Here is a 24,271-nt window from a genome sequence, read left to right on the forward strand (position 1 = left end):
AATAGAAAAATGTTCCTGTCTTGACCTGCATTCATAACTGATGGGATTTGCTGGCTTTAGACCTAGTCCTTAATAAGAGAGAAGATGCAAATGTAATAAAACTGGCTACAAGGTTTAAGGATCTTTTCAGCACCCCTCAAAGATGTTTCTTGTTGCATTTAGATGTGCTGTATTGATTAGATCACAATCACCTAGGAAATGTTACTTTCTTTAAATGCTATTCATAATTTATCATGTAATTTGCATTCATGGAGCTGTTCTTTTTAAAAACTTGTTAAGATTATTGACGTGGAGGTTATCATACAATGCTATATGTTTTAAATGCTCCTAAAATGGAATTGTCTTTTAAAATCAATAATAAGATTTTTGTTTTGCATTTATAGGGTATTTATATCTAACAAACATTTTTTGTGTGTGTAGTAAATTTTTACAGTAAAAACATCAGGAAAGCTATAATAAGGATATACTAGTATCAGCATTTTATGGAAAGGACTGTTCTTATTTATTCAGAATCATTATCACTTATTTATTTAAAAATGAAGTAGTGGCATCCTGCAGCGAGCTCTAAATCATTTTCTGCATCTCTTCTTGATAATTTAGAAAATAATCAAACATGAATGTTCTAATTACATTTTTAATTCAAATAAGTCTGCTAGATCCCACTTTTCATTCTTTTGCAAGTAAAACTAAGGCCTGTGAAAAAAAAAGAAATTTTTACATTTAAATTGTGGTTCGTAATTTCACATAGCCATAAATGAAGGAATGCAAAAAAAGTTGCAAATTCAAACAATTCATTTGTCAACAACAGTTTGTTCACACGTTATGTGGTTTTTTTGAGATTTGTTTTATGTTTGGGGTAAAACAGTTTAGTATAACGATGCATAAATGAGACGAAATAAAACAAAATAAAACAAAACAAACAAATAAAAAACTAAAAAAAAAAAAAGCTAACACATTTGAGTGGCAATGTTTTTCAGTTGTGGTTTCCAAGAGCTCTCTGTTCTTGATACCCCGCAGGTTGTGGCAGACAATTCACAGGAAAAGCTTAGACATCTAGCTTGCACGCTTCTTGACTCCATTTTAAACCTTTTGTTCACACCAGGGTGGCATTTTTTCACACTGCATGTGGCAATTTTGACTCCTATCCAACTTGTCTTATAAAATCAAAGTCTGTGATTTTTTTTTTTTTACATTCACAAGGCTGTTTCCTGAACTGCTACTGCAATTTAAGTCTTGGTGATTGGTGTAGAAGTTTATAAAAATGTGATTTAAGGAGGAGAAGGAAGAAGACATAAAAATGCTCCTGCCTGAAGCGCAGGCAATGCATTTGGTATAAGACAGAGATTGACTCTGAAAGAATCATATATGAAATAAATTATTCTGAGTCTTCCTCCATCATCTTTTTGTTTGCAACACTGTATGGAATAATAAATTCACTTTAAAAAACAATATGACTCTGTTTTCAGTACATAATATTTTTAAAACACCATCATACAATTACAAAATAAATCCTATGTTCAAATAAAAACAATTTTCCATATTGTTTTACAGTATTCTGTGAATGCACTTAAATTTGGTTTTAAACATGATCAATTTAACTTGCCTCCATTTGATTGTAAATAATAAATACAAGCAAATCAACTTAAAAAAATTAGGACTCTGAACCACAGCCTGAAATTAGTTTCTGCTGTAACTGCATTGTTTTAAACATTTTTTCAACTGTGTAGTTCAAAGAATATTAGCTATTCATATTTTAAAATAATGAATTATACAGCTATTTCATAGAAATTACACAAAATGACAATTATGAAATAACAGAGGTGGAAATCTTTCCAAATGCGAAAGTATGCATTGATTTGTTTCTTTAGAATTATTATTAGCAAGAATTCGAAAGCTATGAATAGAAATTCTCTTCAGATTACTTGGCAATACTTACTATTAGCACATATTTATATGTAGGTATAACACACATACATACCTGTGCTATGAAATTTATTCCACTTAATAAAAAGGTAAAATCATATTTTAATCTAGTTCCCTGGCATGTTATACCCCAGAAATGTTTTTTGTTTTTTTTTTTCTTTGTGGGAAAGGAAGAGAAATATTTCTGTTTTACTCAACAAATTTATAATTAATATATGATTTCTTATATTTTCTGCAGCCAGTCATCACATTTTTCTATAAATTAGTGCATTTTGTACAGAAGCATTCAGTCATAACATGAAGTGAAATGACAGCAGAGTGAAGCAAGCCTTTAATGCAGTGTTTGCAATCAGTTTTAAATTGTAATATGAAACATGCTTATTGCTTATTGTATTGCATTTTTAGGCAGCAATATTGCACACTTGTGTGGTAATATTCCTGTTACAATGAATTGTATAATTTATTGATCAAAAGAACTGTATTATGCTTAGGAAAACAACACTAAAAGAGGTTGTTGTAGATTGTAGTTTCCATGCATTCTTACATGAAATATCTGAATAAGTTCAGTGCATTTGAATTAAGTATTCATTATGCCTTTAAAAATATCAATTTGATAGAGTAAGAGAGACATCCATGCAGAATTTAGATTTTGTCTTTTTATCTAGTGGAATGACAATTCCTGATGGACCAGTATTTGGTAGAAAAGCAGTACTCTGTACTAAGTTCAGCAGAAGTAGGTGTGCCAGCATACCGAACTGCCCACGTCTTTCTATCACAAAAAAACTAGTGACTACTGTAACTGCAGCTCCCCAGAAAATATTTCATGGCAAAAGATAAACTGTTTTAAGAGTAAGTTTTCTAAATGATTGAAACACGTAAGGATCTTTGTAAAACAAATGAACTAATGGATTCCTCCAGTATGACATGATCTCGTGCTGTGGTTATTTATCAAGTATGGTTTTACCTCACTTTTAGTTAATTTGAAATCTGTTTTCTTTAGTAATAGAAAAGGAAAAATATGTATATGTTAAACTATTTAAAGTGTTTTGAAATCAACCAGAATTCTTGTTTTAAAAAGCAAAATCAGCTATTACAAACCAAAATATACATATAGGTATTTAACCAAAGTTTGATATTAAACTTTCTTTGAAAATTAAATGACATCTGGAAATCTAACAGTTATTTAAAAGTCAACATATGTAGAAAACAAAACAATCATTAGACAAAAGTAAATTAATTTTATAAAATAAAATTTACCTACTTTGGCAGCTCAAATTTGTTAGGAAAAGTATGAGTTTATTTTCATGTATATGCCAAGAATGTAGAAATGTGTTGAACTCACCGTTGACCATTATCCAGTTTTAAAAAAAGAAACACACAAGCAAAACAAAAACCCCACATTGCTTTAAGTTTCTTATTTCCTGTTCTGCCTGCCTGCTTCCTAGATTTCTTCGGACTTTGTTCTTGCCAGCATAGCTGGTGTTTGAGAAAAAGCAAAATAGAATTCTAAGCAGACACATTCCAAATACCCACTACCCAGCTGAAAAGAAATCGGTTTTCTGCTTTTACCCTTCCCATGTATGCTAATCAAATCAGCTTCGTACATTTGGCCACAAAAATTCAGCTTGGAAGTAATCCGCTGCTACTCAGGGCTGCTTGAAGAGAGGACTCATTGTAAATTATGTTTCATCTGTCAGAATAACCTTCTTTATTCTGTCACGGACCTCCCCTTTGCCGGTGGCAATTTGAGAAAAAAGGTATGCCTTGAAGTAGGAAATAAGAGTTTCTGAAAATTAAACATAACAAAAACGGATGAGATCTGCAGACACACTTGCTTCACAATGTACTGAAGATAGCATAGGTGGCATTTGCAAGTCATTCTGGTTGTCAGAGGACACAGTGAGAAACAACATTTTAGGATGAACAGATGGTATGGTTACCACTGGTGATTGTTTCCGTAAGTTATGTATGACAAGTAGTAAACTGTAATTGTATCTAAGATGAAATATAAACAATGCATTTGTAATTAAATCATGCCACTGTATGTATATATATATATATATATGTATTTGTGTATATATGAGAAATATGAACTATTTAGTTAACATAGCATATCTGTTATTTTACATGCCTTTTACAAACATTGAATTGTTTGCTTTTAAGTTTGTATTCAGCTTCCAGAATAACATTATCACAATTTTTCACAGTGGGGATAAAAGCAACTAAAAATTTCCCTTAAAATAGATCAGAAAATGATTTTTTAAGTTAAAATCAATGTGATTATTTGATTTACTTACTCTTACAAGTCCCTGAAATTACCTGGAGGCAGTTCAAGTTCACCTTTCTGGAAATAAAATCTTATATGATAGGCATCATCTCATCATCTCCTTGAAAGGACAGTTCCACTTTTTGGCTTACTAGGGTACAGGAAAAGTTACTCCATTGTTAGTTACAAATGAGTTACACTGAAAAACCTTAAAGCCTGAAAAAGAAAAAAAAAATAGTACATGGTGAAAACAAAACAAAACGAAACATACCATCGTATTAGAAGAAAGGCACTGCTGAAAAATTAAAAACATCCTAACAGTTGGATAAAAGCATATAAATCATTTAAGCTAGCACCGAATTCAGAAAGTCTGAAGAAAAATTTCTTGAGACTAAAAGGAAAACCTTTTGGCCCACATCACAGGTTGGGCACGAAAGTGCTTGCTAAGCTATCTATTTCACACACGCAACGACAGAAGGTTCGATATTCATTCGATCGATGAGTGAAAAGGCACAATGGCAAACTCAGACAGACTTCTTTTCAAATACAGATCTCCAATGTCCCCTACAGTCTGCAGATGCACGGCTGGTGGTGTGACTCCGACGGAGCAAGGGTTACATCAAGGCTGTTCTGTGGACCGTGCAAACAGTCTAGACCAATGACCTGCAGCACCATGCCCTTTGAAGAGGAGGCAAGTTCGGTCATGATGAAGAAAAATCAAGGCGTACCCTTTTTAACAATAGGGAGCAGCTCGAGGCTGCAAAGAGGTAAGCAGGGTAAGAACACGGCATCTGCTTCCATGGTTACAGGCCAACTATGAGAACCGTGCTTTTCAAGGGAGTCTGTTCTCAGGCCCCTCACGGGCTATGCCATGCATTATAAGCAAAGACAGGTTGAGCAGAAACGAGCATAGTTATTTCAGAGTAAAATGATACATGGAGCACATGGCTGGCAGAAAAAAAAAAGTCACATGACTATTAAGAATCAGACTTCTTTAGAATAACATTTTTTTTTCTTACACCTGCTTACATGAAGACAATAAAATGGTATTAAACAGATGATAATCATGATTTCCATTTTTTCTGCCCTTCATGTGAGCAGAGGTCAAGGGTCAACACATCTACTGATGGGAGAACCACAAGTCTATTGTTATCATAGCTTTGCTAAGGGTATCAATCGTTTCCTTTATTTCAGGAGTTTAACGTAGCCTTATGTTTCCATGCATCTTTCTTTCTCTGTATCTCCTCTTCCTCTGGTTGAATTCTCGTTTACACTGTGCCCCAGAATTTTCCCAATTTGATGCTATTTCTGTGGACAGAAGTTATAATGAGTGGGAGGAGGCTGGTAGAAACTTCCTAGTTGTGATGTTGCTTTTCTGATTGTCAGAGTTTGTTTTGGTCTCTATAATTTGTTCATAGTGAATGCAAATGTGTAGTGAAATCATTAACTTTTGGCCTGAGGTCTGTAGCTAACTTGTGCATTTTGTTTTATTCAGTACATGAATGAGCACATAAATTGAAATATGAAAGTTTTCTTATGTAAAATACTTAGTTATGAAGGTTGAATCTTGTTATAGAATACACTAGTAGCAAATGATATTTGAATGAAAATTTGGAAAACGTGAAAATAGTGTATTCTGTATTATAGAAGAAAGCTCTACTACAACAACCATGAGAAATTCAAACACACAAACACACACACAGATGTATGTGAAAGGAAGATTATTCCTCTGACAGTATACAAGAATGCAATACTAGAGGAACTCAGACATGGTATCTTCTAACTATTACAATTAACGATACACACATTACACAGTTTGTCATTAAAGCAGCTTTGCAAATATGTAGCAAAAAAGAAAACAAAGAATGAATAATTCATAATATAAAGATAAAATAATTATTTATTTTCAGCAGCCATGTATTTTACTCTCAATGAGAACTATATATGCATATATGTAGGTATCATTTAAAACACTCATCTCAAAGGAAAATTTTCATTATTGCTTTGTAAATAAAAGTTAAGTGTTTGTGCATTCTGGGAATAATTCTGTGCTCTCAATCAGGAAATTTGGAAACTATTTTCTAATGCATACTTCCATATTGAGCTGAGAGAGTAAACATATACATGTTTTATTTCTTTGACCCTGTAGAGATACAATAATTTCTAACCTTGCATGGTAAGAATATGAGCAGTGCATGAACTATTGAGAACTGCTATTTTTCCATAACAACTCATACACTAGATTAAGCAGTGTGCATGATGTCTCAAAATAGTTCTGGTCTACTTTCTCTAAATACTCTTTCTTTCAATAATTTGATGGTAATTTACTGTCAAGAGTTTCTTTTATATAGTAACAGATCATATTTGGGGCAAAAGGCCAAGTACCAATCTACCTGTCAGTTCTTCAAAGGAGTACAAAATAAAACAAATCAAAACAAAACAACAAAAACAACAAAAGGGTTAGACATTGCATCATAATCTTTGAGCTGAGGTTAGAGGAAACTGAAGATTATTGAAAGATACATAATTGGATTTTGTGATTTATGCCCATTAATACTTTGTCCACTACTGCCTTTTTGTCTTTCAAAACATATTCAGTTTTATGATTTTGAATTCTCAGTCAGATTGAGAGGTAATAAAATGTTATGATATGTGTAATACAAGAGCATATATTATTAATTATTAGGGGAAATGACCACTTGTGTCTTTAATAAAGATTATATCTGAGGTAATATATAATTAAATGATATGTTTATATTCCATGTAGTTTGCAACAAATTTTTATTTGTACAGGAAGATGTGTTAGATTTACCTAGTCCTGTGAATTAATTTTCAAAATAATGACTGTATTTTGCCTATCACTTGAAATCTTTAAAAGTAAAACTTAAAGTGGCCTTGCTTAATAGAGTATTTATCCATGTAAGTAAAAAGATTGAAATTGCAAACAAGTGCTTGTACTCACTAATCTGTGATTACTCAATATTTGGCAAGTGTCTAATGGAGTAATAATATGGACTAGAGCCGTTTCTTTATTTATTTGTATTTATTCTGATTTTTTCAAGATTTATTTTTATTGGAAATTCAGATTTATAGAGAGAAGGAGATACAGAAAGAGCAATCTTTCATCTGCTGGTTCACTCCCCAAGTGGCTGCAGCAGCCAGAACTGAGCTGATCCAAAGTCAGGAGCCAGGAGCTTCTTCTGGGTCTCCTATGTCGTTCCAGGGTCCTAAGGTTTTGGGCTGTCCTCTACTGCTTTCCCAGGCCATAAGCAGGGAGCTGGATGGAAAGTGGATGTGAAATATCACCCATTTGGAATATGAACCAGTGCCCGTATTGGATCTTGGTGCACGTAATGCAAGGACCTTAGCCACTAGGCTACCACTCTGGGCCCTGAGCCTTATTTTTGAAAGTACTACTCTGAAATGTTATTCTGATAGATGTTGGATGGTCAAGGGAAAAATCCAAACTCAAATAAATATGAGAAGGGTGCAATATTAAGTAATGCAAAAGGAACTTCTTATCAAAGTTTTAAAACAGTCTAAAGACTAATATATAGAGTGGATTTCCAAGAATGGTCTATTGCTAACACTGATTTACAAAATTATTTACTTCAGTATTTCACAGAATATGTTAATTACATATGACCTGATTTTTTTCTGATTTCCTTGCACTAACCACATTGAACAAGTGGGTTTTAACAGTCTTCTTAAAACTCAATTTCTGTAACATTATATCTTATCAGGAAATCAGCTATGGGTACAAATATTTACAGTGTACTATTGTGTTACTTACCATAGCATTTATTTGTTGATATTTAAAAACTGTTGAAAATTGAACACCACAGCATGTCCTAATTTCTTCTCTAAATATTTCTTTACTGATAAATTATGACTAGTAAGAGGTGAATAAGTGCTGAAGTTTTCTATTTCTGAAACTGTCTAAACTACAAATTACCCAAACCAATTAGGAAGATTAAACATAAAAGAAAGGGATTACCAAGGAAAATATCACTCTATTTTTAAAAGACTTAGCTATTATATATTATAGACTTGAATAGTTTATCCTTCTGATTATTCTAATTTGAATAAAGATCTGTATTTATCACATAACCATTTTCTATCAAAATATTTATATACTCTGACACACACTTCTCTCATCATTTCTGTGTGAGTTCCTTACACAACAGCTCTGAAAATCACCTGACATCCTTAAATGTATGTTAACTTGGCTCTTACTGAGATGAAGAATCTTCAAGCAGGATACACTTTTGTAATTCAAATCATTTGCCCTTAGACATTTTTTTTTATTTTTTATTTTATTTTTTTTAAAGATTTATTTTTATTATTTTTTCATTGGAAAGGCGGATATACAGAGAGGAGAGACAGAGAGGAAGATCTTCCGTCCGATGATTCACTCCCCAAGTGAGCGCAACGGGCCAATACTATGCCGATCCGAAGCCAGGAGCCTCTTCCGGGTCTCCCACGCGGGTGCAGGTTCCCAAAGCTTTGGGCTGTCCTTGACTGCTTTCCCAGGCCACAGGCAGGGAGCTGGAAGGGAAGCGGGGCTGCCGGGATTAGAACCGGCGCCCGTATGGGATCCCGGGCGTGCAAGGCGAGGACCTTTAACCACTTGCGCCACCGCGCCGGGCCCTGCCCTTAGACATTTTATCAGATGTATTAACCTAGAAATCTTTGATTAGAATACCAGGATGAAAATAAAATGCAAGGCATATGAATAAAAAATTTGAAAAATATTACATGTTTTTGAAAGAAAATGAAAGTGAGAGAAAGAACATCCCAAATGCTGTAATATCTAAAGCTGGACCAAGTTGAAGTTAGAAGCCAGTAACACATTCCATATCTCTGATGAGGGTGGTAGTGACCATATACTGTGTCATCATTTTTTAGTCTCCCGTATTGTACAGCAGCAGGAAGCTGGATTGGAAGTGGAGCTGGGCATGCACTGTAGGAACTACAATATGGGATTTGATACTCCAAGGAATGTCTTGCATGTGCTGCACCAAATGCTTGCCCTGAAATACACTATCTTGACTACTTAGCAACTGAATTCCCATCTGATCATTGTTTTACTAAAGTACTGTAGATTGGTTCTAGGTAAAATTTGTGATTACAGTTGGATTATAATGACCCATGCAGCTAAATAAAAATGGTCCTTTTTTGGTCCCACTTCTAAAGTAGTGGGTTCCATTGTGGCATGCTTTGAATGGTCTGTGAGATTCACTTTGTGATAAAACATAGGATGATTTATAATGTTTTTTTTTTAAGATTTACTATTTTTATTGCAAAGTCAGATATATATATGTGTATATATATATATATATATATATATATATATGGAGAGAGAGAGAGAGAGAGAGAGAGAGAGAGAGAAGAAGAGAAGAGGCAGAGAAGAAGATATTCTGTCTGTTTATTCTCTCCCCAAATGGCCTCTATGGCTGGAGCTGAGTCAATCTAAAGTCAGGAGCCCAGAGCCTCTTCCGAGCCTCCCACATGGGTGCAAGGTCCTAAGGCTTTGTGCCATCCTGGATTGCTTTCCCAGGCCTACAGCAGGGTGCTGGATGGGAAGTGGAGCCACTGGGATTCGAACTAGCTCCCATATGGCATCCTTGCACATGCAAGGTAAGGATTTTAGGTGCTAGGCTACTGCACCAGGTCCCTATGATGTGATTTTATCATATATTCCCAGACTTGTGCATCCCAATCACTGTGGATTCCAGTTTATATGGCCCTCTAGCTATTTAATTGTACAAGTGTCTATTAATAAGATTGTTAAAATATAGTCAATACATGATCTTTATCTTTCTTGAACGCCAGTCAAATTTGAGAAGAATGAACTTAAATCTGCTGCTATCATGAGAGGAAACATTTGGATATAGCCATGTCCATTTAAAATCCAATGATCTATAAAATGATGCCCAAAGATATGCCACACTGAATCCCAGAATCTTATGTACTTACTGGATTCTATTTTCATCAGAAACAAATGTGATAACACAGAAAACTCCATATTTAGAAATGCAATTATGAATGTTACACCTGGTGTAGCAAGGATATAATCCTTAATATGAGAGTGGAGGGGGGCCGATGTTTGGCACAGCTGTCGGATGCTATGTGGAATGCCTTCATTGCTTATAAAAATGCCTGGTGTTTCTCCACTTCAGAGATATCCTTACGCTAATGCAAACCATGATGGGTAGCAGTAATGGGTCAGATATTTGGGTTTCTGCCAATACTGTGGGACAACTAAATTGGGTCTGGACTCTTGGCTTTGGACTTGTCTCAGACCTCATTGGCTGTGTTGGCATTTGAAGAATGAATGAAAGATCTTTCTTAGTCTCTCCATCTTTGAAATGCAGGAAACCAAATGAATAAAATTTTGTGAGAAGAGTAAAGTGGATAAATGCTACTGTAAGGTGATATATGCTCCTTTACCTTTTCTGTGTACACAAAGGAAGTGTTATCCATGAAATCAATTCTTCAAATAGACTACATTTGTCATAGGAGAAATATAATTATGCAATTCATTTATTTTTAAAGGAAACTCAGATTTATGGAGAGAAGGAAATACAGATAAGGTCTTCCACTCACTGGTTCACTCCGCAGTTAGCCACAACTGCAGGAGCTGATCCGATCCAAAGCCAGGAGCCAGGAGTTTCTTCCAGATCTCCCACAGGAGTACAGGGCCCAAGGCCTTGCATCATCCTCTACTATTTTCCCAGGCCACAAGCAGAGAGTTGGAGGGAAGTGGGGCAGCAAGGACATGAACAGGTGCTCATATGGTATCCTGGCAGATGTACAGTGAGGATTTGACTAGTTGAGCCATTGTATGGGCCTGCTAGAAATTCATATAGGCATTCAGCTTTGATGACAATGTATGTGTGGAAATATGTGTTTGAATTCAGGTTGGAGTAGTCTTGTTGTTGAAAACAGCATCATTTCAATACAATGATGTGAGGGTGCTTCCAGAAGTTCCTGAGGTAGCAGCATGTGGTTAGTTTACATCTTAAATTGCCTTCATCCCAATTAGGAATACCTGGGTTTAACTCCAGCTACCCAATACAGACCCTAGAATGCAGCTGTAATGTCTCAAATGAATGAATTCCTGCTACTCAGTGGGGAGATTTGGATGCCATTCACAGCATCTGGCTCTTCCTCAACTGAGCTGTGTCCATTGCTGACATGTGTGGTGAGGCATAGTGCATGAATAGTGCATGGCAGTGCTCGCTCTCTCACAGAACAAACAATAAAACAGAAAAATCGAAATGTTTATGTGTTTATGGAAAAGTAAATTAAAACAAATATTATATATATTTTTATATATTGTAAATATATATCAATATATGGTGAAATTAATGCTTAGTCCTTCTATAGCATGCATTTTTCATGGATACTTTGCTGACCCCATTTTATGCAAGTATTGGAAAATTCTTAGCAATGAAGTTAATTTTATGATCCATAATACTTCTGGAAATGCTAAACACAATGCAAAATTGTAAAATACTTTGTTTTATTATGTCAGCTGTAATGGGAATATATACAGAATCACACACTGAAAAATTCCCTGTCATATGCCAGGGACCGTGGAAATTTTCTTTCAAATAATGCTTCAAAAATTTGAAATTATTACATTGCAAATACAAAATGCTTAACCATAAAGGTTTTAAAATTATCTATTTGATGAAAATATCTTTTGTTGCTGATGGAAAATCTGAATTAATAAGTCAATTAAATAAAAATACCCCCTTTAGTATTTTTAAAAAAATCTTTTGATTTCAAAATATTTGTAAAATATTTTATCTACAACAATCAGTATGTGTTTCCAGATGTAAGATACTTTCCCTTTTTGAAGTATGTCCTGCTCTTTGGACTATCTTTCCTGTCTGCCTTCCCTCCTTAATATTCTTACACACACCTTCGTTTTTCTTTTATTTCCTTTATACTTTTACTAAGAGTGAAAAAAATACAGGAAAGGGGAAAATTTCTTACACATGGGCCTAAATTCTCAACACTGGGAAGTTGTGATAACTGAGTATGGAACACTGTTCTGGATTGTTTAATGTCCTTTTCTCTCCCGAATATTTCTAAATATATGAAACAATTATGGCATCATATTGCAAAGAGTTCTTATATATACTTCATGCCATTTCCCAAGTTTGAAAATTTTTAATTATAAATTTAAAAAATGCATTCTCTGGACCTTAGAAAATACAAACTAAACATAATCTTTCTGCCTTCTGTTAAGAAGAATGATCTTCCAAATTCTTTAATCTGAGGAAGTTCCATCTTACTGTTTTAAAAAATACATATTTATCATTACACACATAATATTACCTAAAGCAATTCTCCTTAGTTAATGTATACAGCCTGCATATTTTTTGTTGGATGTCAAATCCATTCTTCTTAGTCGTTAGATGTCTGTGTGTATACAGACCCCCTAATGTTAACATGTGTTAAAGTAACTATCTCTCAATACTTTATTTTTACAGATGGATGCCAACTATTGTGCCTGTTATATTAGTTTGTATTCCCTCTGGTACTCTTTTTCCCAGAGGAATGATTGAAACCAACTGCACATACTCCCAACAGATTGTTCCATATTGCTTTAATTCAAAAGAGCTTCATGACACTACTATTTTTAAAGGGCTATAACTGTGAACTGAAACTGTGTCCATTTCCAATTTGTATTTACTATGTAATTATTACCAAGTAGTTTAGGTATTATTACCATGTAGTTTAGGTATTATTTTTAATGTTTATGTCATATAGAAATGTTATTTATAGAAATCCTCAATTAAATTAAGATAGCATTTCTCTGTGGAGCTTTTCCCAGTGTCACATGAGGAGGTATACGGTTCTTCAAAACATGCACGTAGAATAGAATGAAATTATAAATATGTTCTGGCTTGGAGGATTTTGAAACCCATGCATAGTTTTTTTTTCTTTTTCTATGTCCTATTTTTTATATTTGTATTAACTTTTAACTGATTCAATGTGATTTGCAGATTTAATTCTAAGAACATAATAATGATCCTTTTATCATTTATCATTCCCTCTCATTCTCCTTTCTTCCCTTTTTCGTGGAGTCTTTTTTTTTCTTTTTTAGTTTTTGGGATAATATATTTTAAATATGCATCGCAGTAAAAGGCTTAACTCTACCTAATAATTTGACAATTCAGAAGTGAAAAGACCTTAGTTTACTGGCAGATCAAAGAAGGGCTATAGACAATCATGTGCTTTCTCCATGAACTTTAAAAATACTCAGGGTGCATACACATGCATATTTATACACACAGATTTGTTTCCAGTTTTGTAATAGTTAAGCAGTAGAGTATACACTGGAGGAACATAGAGATGTTGATATTCAGGCCTTTGCGGTTGAGTCTGATGTTCTGCATTTCTAAACCTTTCCAAAGAGCAATAATAAAACTGATCTGTTATTACTGAATGTCAGTTTGGAGACTTGGGTTCACATTATTATTGTCCTGGATTCTGTTTTTAACCTGGAGACCCAAACTTCCTGATCCCTCTAATAATCTGGGATGAATATTGTTCCTGTTGCCTACTCATTGATCACTTCTGTACTTCAAGTGGAAATAATTAGCTAAATTGTTTCACACAAAAGGATGAGAAGGCAATACACGTGTAGATATTTCCTCTCATTCTTGTATGTCTCATGTCAATGACTTTATTTCTGTTGAACTCTGTATTTAGCTTAAAATGATTGACCAACCCAGTTTTAAGATTCTTTTCTAACATTTTTTAAAATTTCTTTTATCATCTTCTTGTTGCTCTTTAATTCATTTATTCATTCAATGGACATTATTTTTTCCGCCTGTGCCCAAGCCATTACACCAGATGTTGCTGATACAGCTGACTCCTTCCATTTGCTTTCACTTTTTTTCATTGCCTCAAATCATTAAATTAATTGGTTTTAGTGACTGTTCTGTAGCTGCCAGATCCTTTCCTTCATCCTACAATAGAGTTTTAGAAGCACCGAGTTTCAAATCAGGCCGTATTTGTTTTCTTTGACTCAATTGGATTTAATTCTATAGATAACTACAACTTCCTAATAATGGCGAATTATCTGCAAAAAAAAAATATATATATATATATATACAAATTTAAAGATGGTACAAAAGGCACTGCTTTATTTTTCAAGTCACTTATATTTTACATGGGGAGTGAGCATTTAATAGTTCTCAAATATCTACAACACTTGCCAGCATATGAATATTTTTGTTACAAAGGATTGAAAGAAGGAAATCACAACAGAGGTGAGGGTATGGAGGATACATGATTGAAAAGTGCAAGACGGTTAAGGGAGCAAATGTGGAGATTATGGTGGAACAAATTGCTGTCTTCTTGGATTTGGTCTATCTTGAGTGACTGGAGTATACTGTTAGGTGTGGACGAAAAGATCTCACAATTGTATGAAGTTAACCTGGAAACTACCATTTCAGTTGTACTTCCTTGGCCCCGGATGTCAGCAGGGAGACATTAATGAACCTTTGAAAGTTAGAATCACTGTTAGCCTTCCTGCCATACAGTTAAAGCTAACCTGTAGTATTAGTCTATGGAATTTAAATATAAAGCAACTGTTAGAGCTGCCATTCAGTCAGGGAAGATTGAAACCTCCAGGTAAAAGAATGACAATTTTCATCCAGGCTACAGACCTTTATGACCATGAGGTAATGAGCTATCAGGACAACTGGCTGCCAGCATTGTTCCTTAGCTTTCTAACCTTTGACTTAAAAAAAAAAAATCCTTCTCCAGGTCTTCTTCTAATAGGAATGATGAAATCTACCAAATATAGTAAAAGACATTATGGAAATGAATTTAACTTTTGAAAGGGTTAAGACCCATATGAATGTGTTTCTCCTTGGAATTTCCTGACCTTTTATTTCCTCTGAAATGGAAAATTAAAGGAGAAATGCTTTCTGTCTATTCCATCTCCTTAAAATGAAATATCATTTTGCCTGCATCATTTTAGGACTCAGTAGGTGCTTCAAGAAGATATCTAAGCAGCAATTTATTTGATGCTTTCTTTTTAAAACCTCACAGTCATCTTCCAGGCATGCTATTCTTTCACCCAGTAATGTTTTTTATTCATGTGCAGACTGTGCAAATTACATCATTCTTCTGACCTTAAACATCATCTCTTGAGTCGCTCACTCCCACCACTGCGTCCTGCCCCTCATGACTCATGCCCTATTCTCTTTTATTTGCTTTGTATCACTTTTCATTACCTAGAATTACCTTCGTAGTTTTTTTATACAGTGTATGTCTCTTTCATCAATATAACTTTATTAGTTCATTGTCTGACAGAAACTGTCACAGGAACTGAGAATATAGCTGTGATCCAATGAGTGTACCCCTAAGGAGACAGACATGAATAGATACTTATCTGTCTAGGACTATAAATATCAGATGATTAAGGGTGTGATAGGAAACACAAGCAATGGAATGCATTAGAATGAATGCCATTTTATTTTTTCATCTCTGAGGTTCAGTGTAGAGTTTACTGATTACGTGTTATTTATTCAAGTGCCATGCATAGTTGAGCATACTTCAAAAAGTTGGTGCAAAAATAGACTTCATTACCAGATGACTTGATTTAAAAAATAAAAACAGGAACAGGATTTTCCATAGAGGTTGAGACTCGCATCCCACGTTAAAGTGTCTGGGTTTGGCTGGTAGCCGCCTTATAGCTTTTGACTCCAGATTTAGGGCAATGCAGACCCTGGAAATTTATATTGATAATTCCACAAACTGGGTTCTTGCTACTCACTTGGGAGACCCACATTATGTTCCCAAATCTAGATTTTGGCCATGACCCACTTCAGCTGTTAAAGGCAGTTAGGAAGTGAACCACAGTGGGAGTTCTCTCTTTCTCTCTCTCTCTCTCTTACTCACTCTCACTCATGTTCTCTTTTAATCACTTTCTTTTCATGAAGAAAATGAATATACACAAACTTAAAAAAAATAAAGCACTAGGTCTGTGTATTCCCTTTCCTCTATAGTTGCCAGCATAAATAAACTGTGTCTTCCCACTGGTAGACAATAGTAGCACACAGTTATTTTTTAAATGAAAGAAAATAAATAATGAAACAAAACAAAAGGTTGCAGACCCATTTCTGTGAGGATAGGCATTTTTAGTAGTAGTCAAGTACAAATCAAATGGGCTAAATCAGTAATCCAGAGGTAGTCTTCTCAATCTTTTTAGGCAGGTCATTCTGCACTCTGTGTGGGAGAGTCAAGGCAGAGAGGTGCAGGTGTGTTCTGGGGCAGTGAGCCTTCCTGTGGGTAAATGAGTAATTATAGTCTCTGTGTAGTGGGGATTAGGCCACAAGTCTAGGGTGCAGGATACCACTTTAAATATGCCAGAACGTTACCCTGGGATCCTAACACATTGTTCACACAAAGAGGAGATGGTTGCCAAGATTTTCCATACAGTCACATCGCAACCACCATTTGTTTCATCAATAAAAATTTGGAAAAAAAATATTTTGTAAATTACCATGTGTCTCAAAGAATGATGTTTGCAAAACTGATACATTTGTCATTGTTGTGCTTGGGGTGTAAATGTGATTGATTGGGAACTTCAGTTTCTTAGCCAATGCAGGCAATGGATCCCGTAATAGATTTTTTTCAAACTATAACTAACCCGTTCTACTGCAAATTAAAGGCAAATTACATACTTCAGATCCTACCTACTAAAGAGTCTTAATGTGTGTCACAGATGCAAACTGGGTTTTCATTCTCTATTATTTATTGTCTTTTTGTGTCGGAGGGACAAAAACAATAAAATTGAGCAGAAACTTACATTATTCAATTTAATAAAGTCTTATGTATTGGTACACAATTTTTTAAAAAAAATCATTACAAGGAGGACAAATTCCATGAATCTCACAGATACAATTCTAAGAAGGTGATTATAATTCTTCCCTTTTTTCTTGCCTCAAATTTCCTCCCTTTTATTTCTATTTAATTTTTCCAAGAATATAATTTCAGTTCATTCTGTAATCACAGGCTTAACTATATGCCACTAATCATAGTATTCAACAAATGCAAAAAAAATAGAAAGACCACAGTTCCACAAAAGTATAAATATCTCAAGATGTTTGTTTAGTTCATCTATATTTTTGTAGAAGATATTAAATGCTGCATATTAGAGAGAACATATCATATTTGTATTTGGGGGAGAGGATTGTTCCACTAAGCTTAGTGGTTCTAGATGCATTCATTTATTGCAGAGTATGAGGTTTTACTTGCATTTATCACTGAGTAGTGTTCTGTAATGTACACAAACCATTTTTTATCCAATCATAACTTGATGGATATCTGGGTAGAGTCCATATCTAAGTCATTGAGAATTAAGGTGTAATAAAATAAACAACGTTGGGTTGGATATATCTCTTTCATGTGCTGATTTCACTTCCTTTGGGTAAACTTGTAGGGGTGGGATGGGTGGATCATATAGTAGATGTATTTTCAGATATCTGAGGAATTTCCATCCTGTCTTCCATAATGGATATGGCCGTTTACATTACCACCAAAAGTGCTTGTGTACCTTTTCACCACATCCTCATCATTTCTCATTTTTGGATTTTGGGAGAAGCATTCATATCAATTAATGGCTATATCAAGAAGTTAAAAATGCCTCAAATAAATAACATCTCAAGGACCCACAAAAATAAGAAAAAGTGAAACTCAAAATTTGTGGGAGGAAGGAAATAACTAAAATTAGAGAAGGAATAAACAAAATGGAAACCAAACATCAGTGAAATTCATGTCTGAGAAAAGGAACAAAAATTGATAAACCACTGACCTAACTAAAAATAAATTTATGAGGTGTATTGGTTGACATTGTTTTTTATATCTGCATAACTTACTTCACTACTGGATGAGGAGATAACTACATTTTTTTTTAAAATAAATATGTAAATACTCAAATGTGTCATAACAATTGTAACTGGTTGTTGTGTATTAAAAAAGTAGGTTACACCAATTCAACACAAAAACCTGGAAACATTGCTTAATAATTTTTAATTCTGCTTTCCTCTTTCTGCATATTCTTGGCCTGAAGAGGAGAATATCAATAGCCTTCCAGAATGTTTTAGTTTCCAAAAGTTTTGCCAACACTGAGGTAACTAGGTCAACAGAGGAAAATATTCCTTCTCCTGCCTACATGAATATTCTGCTGTTTGAAAAACTGTAGTAGCTCATCAATCATTTTTGTTAATATTTGTAGCTTTACACAAAGTGAAATATGATTTGTTAAACTCCATCAAGAAGCATGTTTTCCAAAATCCTCATCTCATTTCAGATTCTTTTGCTTACAGTTATGGTTAAATAATGTCTGTACGATTATGACACCAAGTTGGAAACAAACTGTAAACAGAGCATGTAAAGTATGATTTATTGTAAATACTCCTAAAACACTTGGAATAGGTGCTCAATTATTATCATTTTAGAAGCTAGACTTCCTTTGATGATACATTTGCCATTTTAATCCAAAATAAACCTTTTAAAAGCATTTCACTAATAATATTTTGATTTTAAAAGTTTATAAATTTATGGATTTTATACAAACTGATAAGTGATTTTTATGTGTGCTTGCTCTTTGACAATCTACTGCAAAATATTTTTGGTAATTTGTAAGTTAGAACAGTTGTGACTGTGATTTCTGCATCCACAGGACCTTTGCTGTGGGTGAGATCTTTTCTTGAGTTTGTTAATTCCACTGTGAATTGTGATGCTCAAGAGTGATATATTCAGACTAAGAAAACAGACCCACAGTAAAAGGTGTTTGTGCTGTTCTACAGTATTTTTGGTAATCCAAGAGGATTATTATTTTAATCACAAGGTAGTTGATTTCGTCTGTTAAATCCTGAAGGTGAAGCTTGTTATCCTGATTTAATATAGATAAGTCAGTTTTAGAATTTTGAGGGAAATAAATGTGAAACAGGCAATTTGGATATTTTTACCTCATATAACATGCAATCATTTTAATTTAATTTCTTCATTTAATTTTGTTGATTTTCCTTTCAGGTTGTTGATCATTAAAATTGCACTTCAAGGAGACAGACCTAAATGAACAGTAAGTTTTCAAATCATTTAATTTTAGTATTACACTGTTACACATCATACTGATTTGATGATAGTTTACCCTTCTATGTTTTTATGACAGTGTAGGGCCTAGAATACGAGTGGAGCCCCTAGAACTTAAACTATTTACAGGATAGCAAAATATGTTTTACTGAACTCTGCTATTAAATAGTTTGTTCGTTTAACAGATTTAAGTCAGATTTATTAGAAAAGTCAACTAAAGAAGATTCCTTCTAATTTAATGTTCCTTTTGTCCATTACTTTTCATTTTCAAATGTGTATCATGAAAAAAAGAGAAATGTATTAATTCTATATAAAGTAAACATAATTTTTGTAATAAAGTATCTTTCCTTTTCAGATATTTTTTATGAATTAAATGTTAATATAGTCACATGAATGAATTCTATTTTTACTATGCTGAAAATAGTAACATTTATGCTGAATTTAAAGCTAGTCAGTTAGGACATCTATTAAACCAAATAAGTATGAAAGCTACTTTTTTGATGTAATACACTTGTGTCTTGTATTTCAATATCATAGTCATTTCAAAACCATGATTGTTAACATGAATGTTAGTTATAATTAGTTTAATTAGTTATAATTAAAGGTTTTAGTCTGCCAGACATTTTCTATGCATTATAGCTAATATAGTGATGGGAAAAGCTATACTTTTTCCATTATTCATTAGAATGATTTCCTATATTAATTTCGTCAATTTACTATCTAGTACTTTAATGTAATAATTTAAGCAGAGCATCCTCTCTGAAAGTTAATATATAAAGGTGTAGTATTACATATTAAACTTAGTCCCGAAACGTTGCTCAGAGAAGAGTACACATAAGGACAACCCCCGGTCTGGAGAGTGATTGGTGTAGGGGTTGAGATGCACTTGGGACACCTACGTTCCATAACCAAGTGGCTACTTCAAGTCCAAGCCCTGCTGCTGTTTCCAGCCTCCTGCTAATATCCCCATGGGAGGCAGCAGGCAATGGCTCCAATAGTTGGGAGATGCGGGTTCAAGCTCTTGGTTTTTTGCTTCAGCTTGGCCTAACCCAAGCTGTTTGGGTGTTTGGGCAGTGAATCTGTGAATGGGAGATGTCTAACTACCACTCTCTCTCTGTTTTCCCTTCCATTCAAAATGAAGTCTGGGGAAAAAAAATGATTTTTCTAAAATGATAGCTTTTGAAATAAAGCAGAAAAGCAATTTTAAATTAAAAACAATTGGCAAATTTAGACACAAATTAAATAGGCATATAATAATATGTCATTATACATTTTATTGCTATGTAATTGCATGTTATATAGCAACATTTAAATAAATCATGTAAGTATATATAAGTAAATTATATAAGTATATGTCAATGTTTAAACACATATAATTACCTAGATACATAATTGTTAATGGAATACAGTGTAAAACTGAAAACAGACACTTATGCAAGGAGAAAGGTCCTAATTATTTCCTGCATCCCTCATCAACCTCCTGGAGGCCGCCAGCGTCAGAGTGTGGTCTGTGCTAACCACCTCATCATTAGAACTTCTCCATGCTTTCAAAGTGCCTGCCCTTGTGTGTCTTATTTATTGGGAAGGAAGTTTGCTTTTGGTCATGCAATTTGTTTTTAAACATTAACTGTCCAACATATGGTTCTTCAGCTTGTTTTCATGGGTATCTGGTTAGGGCGATAGTATTTCTTAATATGGCTTCATACATTTCAATAAAGAAAATAATCATGAAAAAATATCTAGCTTTTTGGTATTTTTTATCAAATGAATTATGATATAAGGTTATAATCTCAATGATGTTTTAACTCTAGACCTGATAATCCTGTGAAAATTATTGTTATGTTTCTCCTAAAGAGAGGCATCAAGCTATGTGGAGTGATTGTAATTTAGTAGGGAGTATTCTCTCATGATTCTAGTAGAACTCAGCCTGGAGATGCCCAGTGCCCATTGCAAAATACAGGATTCTCTATTATAAAGTGGGGTCTACATTGCATTCTTCAGACATCACACTCAGTGGTAAAAAGTGCATTGTATAATCAGGTGTTTAAGAAGGAATTCCAGAATAAATTTGCTTATCTTCTACCAATGACTTAAAGTATTTAGGTTTCTCTTTAGATTAATATTATGTACAGTGAAGAGAGCAGAAACAAACTATAAATTTACTACAATAAACATAATTTATGGAAAATAAATGTGTAAAATAAGAACAAGTAATATCAGCAACAAATTATAGCACCATGAAAAAAAGATGCCACTGAGTAACCAACACATGAATGACAAAAAGCAAATGCAAAAATCTCTTGGAAAAAATGATGGCACTGTGTAATCTATGAGCCAGTGATGAATTCAACAAGAGAAAATTATTGGAATAAACAAAACTCAAATAAAAAACATCAAAACATATGGGATACAGCCAAAAAAGCTAACCGACAACCAAAAAACACTCTGGATTGGATTATTGAAGTTACACTTTCCATGTTGGTCTCCTTATATAAGAGAGAACATATGGTATTTATTATTTTGTGATTTACTCATTTCACTGAGCATAATGGTCTCTAGTTTAGATCACCTAATTGTAAATGGTATAATTTCATTCTTCTTAATAGCTGAATAATATTCCATGGATTAGATGTTCCAGTTTCTTTAACCACTCTCCCTTGGATGCACATCTGGATTGTTTCCATGTCTTTGGTATTGTAAATTGTGCTGCTGCAAATATAGGATTACAGATCCCCTTCTCATATGTAGATTTCACTTCTATTGGATATGTTCCTAGGAGTGGGATAGCTTGGGAATATGGAAGGTTTATTTGCAATTCTCCAAGCATTCTCTATACTGATTTCCGTGGTGGTTGTAGTAGCCTACACTCCCACCAGCAGTGAAGGAAGGTTCCTTTCTCCCCACATCCACGCCAGCAAGTGTTGTTAGTTGAGTTCTGAATGTAGGCCAGTCTCACTGGAATTAGTTGGTACCTCAACGTGGTTTTCATTTGTGTCTCTTTGATGGCTAAGGAGCCTAAGCATCTTTTCATTTGTCTGCTAGCCATTTGAATCTGTTCTTTTGAAAAATGTCTATTCATTTCCTTTGCCCATTTTGTTACAGGGTTTTTTGTTTTGTTTTGTTTTTATTTTTTCTGTCCCTGGGTTTCTGAAACTCTGTAAATCCTGGATATCAATTTCCTATCATTTATGTAGTGTGCAAAAATTTTCTCCCATTCTGTTGGTTGTTTCACTTTGTTAACTGTTTCCTTTGCTGTACAGAAGCTTTTTAGTTTGATATAGTCCCGTTTGCTCATTTTGGTTTTGGTTACCTTTGCTTTTGGCATCTTTTCTAAGAAGCACTTCCCTGTTCTTATATCTTGGAGAGTGCTTCCGATGATTTCCTTTAGTAGTTTGATGGTTTTTCGGTGTAGATTTAGGTGCTGTAATTTGTTGTTGTTATTATTGTTGTGGCTGTTCTAACTCATACCAATTGTTGACCTGGTTTCATGGCTTCTCAATTATGGACATATATAGTGATGGATTACTGGGGTCTATCATATACAGATGTGGGGGAATAATGGAACATGCATCCCTGCTTTTGGATGAAAGATAGATTTCTAATGAAAATGTTGGACATGTGTAGACAATGAGATGCTGGACTGCTTGGCATTGTCTGTGCCAACATTGTCAGGGTGCACTTAAATAAGGGAGTAATAGAATTATGATTCCTTATGAAGGACTACACTATTGTAGTAAAATGGGGAAAATCTGTCGAGGGTCGGAGTTTGGGGAGAATCCCAGCCTATATGATATTGTACCAAATAATTCAGAATTCAAAATAATATATATAAAAAAATATAAAGAACAAATAATTGTATGTTATAAAATTATGATTAGCAATTTTCTTTACAATGACATGGATCAACACACACACACATATATATATATGATATATATGTAATATGAAACTAAATTACAGAGAGACATGGAAAGATACAGACAAGAGAGACATGGAGAGACATCTTCCATACTGTGGTTCATTCCCCAAATGGCATCAACAGCTATGACTAGGCCAGCTAAGAACCAGGAACCAGAAACCCCATCCTGGTTTCCCAAATGGGTGAAGAGGGTCCATCTTCCACTGCCTTCCCAGGCACTTCAGAAGGAATCTGGATACGAGGCAGAATAGCCAAGATTTGAACTAATACTTAACTTACCACATCACAATGCTGACAGCTTATTTAATATTTTTTATGATTTATCTATTTTGTAAAGCTTTATGTATTTTTAGTGGAAAGTCAGATATACAAAGAGTAGAAGAGACAGAGAGGAAGATCTTCCGTCCCCAAGCGACTGCAATGACTGGAGCTACACCAATTTGAAGCCAGAAACCCAGAACCTCTTCCAGGTCTCCCACATGGCTGCAGGGTCCAAAAGCCTTGGGTTGTCCTCTACTGCTTCCCCAGGCTACATGCAGGGAGCCGGATGGGAGATGGGGCCGCCAAGATTAGACTGGCACCCATATGGAATACCGGTGCTATCAAAGTGAGGACTTTGGACCTGATTTATTTATTTTGATGTGAAAGTCAGGGTTATACAAAGAAGAGGGAAAAGAGACAGACAGAGAGAGAGATGGTATCTTTCATTCAGTGGTTCACACCCCAAATGGCTCAGTAGCCTCTGTAGCCATGAGCTTCCTCCAGGTCTCCTCTGTGCTAAGGGGCCCAAGGACTTGAACCATCCTCCACGGCTTTCCAAAGTCATAAGCAGGGATTTTGATCAGAAGTGGAACAGCACCTGGCAGGATGGCTAAATCCTCATCTTGCAAGTGTCAGGATTCAATGCGGGTGCTATTATTTGTCCTGACTGCTTGGTTTCCCATCCAGCTTCCTTCTTGTTGCCTAGGAAAGCAGTAGAAGATGGCCCAAAACCTTGGAACCCTGAATTAACATGGGAGACATGGAGGAGG

General features: G+C 34.5%; 1 long non-coding RNA gene across 2 annotated transcripts in view; it reads left to right on the forward strand.

Moving 5' to 3' along the window:
* Positions 1–24,271, forward strand: part of LOC121156762 — a 246,426-nt gene that overhangs the window by 63,288 nt on the left and 158,867 nt on the right. For both annotated transcript variants that reach the window (XR_005883920.1, XR_005883921.1), the window contains exon 2: positions 19,262–19,310. This is a non-coding gene — a long non-coding RNA (uncharacterized LOC121156762). The remainder of the gene's footprint in view (positions 1–19,261; positions 19,311–24,271) is intronic.

Source organism: Ochotona curzoniae, unplaced genomic scaffold (genome assembly GCF_017591425.1).
Source record: "Ochotona curzoniae isolate NIBS_2020 unplaced genomic scaffold, NIBS_Ocur_1.0 contig_3498, whole genome shotgun sequence".
Taxonomy (NCBI): domain Eukaryota; kingdom Metazoa; phylum Chordata; class Mammalia; order Lagomorpha; family Ochotonidae; genus Ochotona; species Ochotona curzoniae.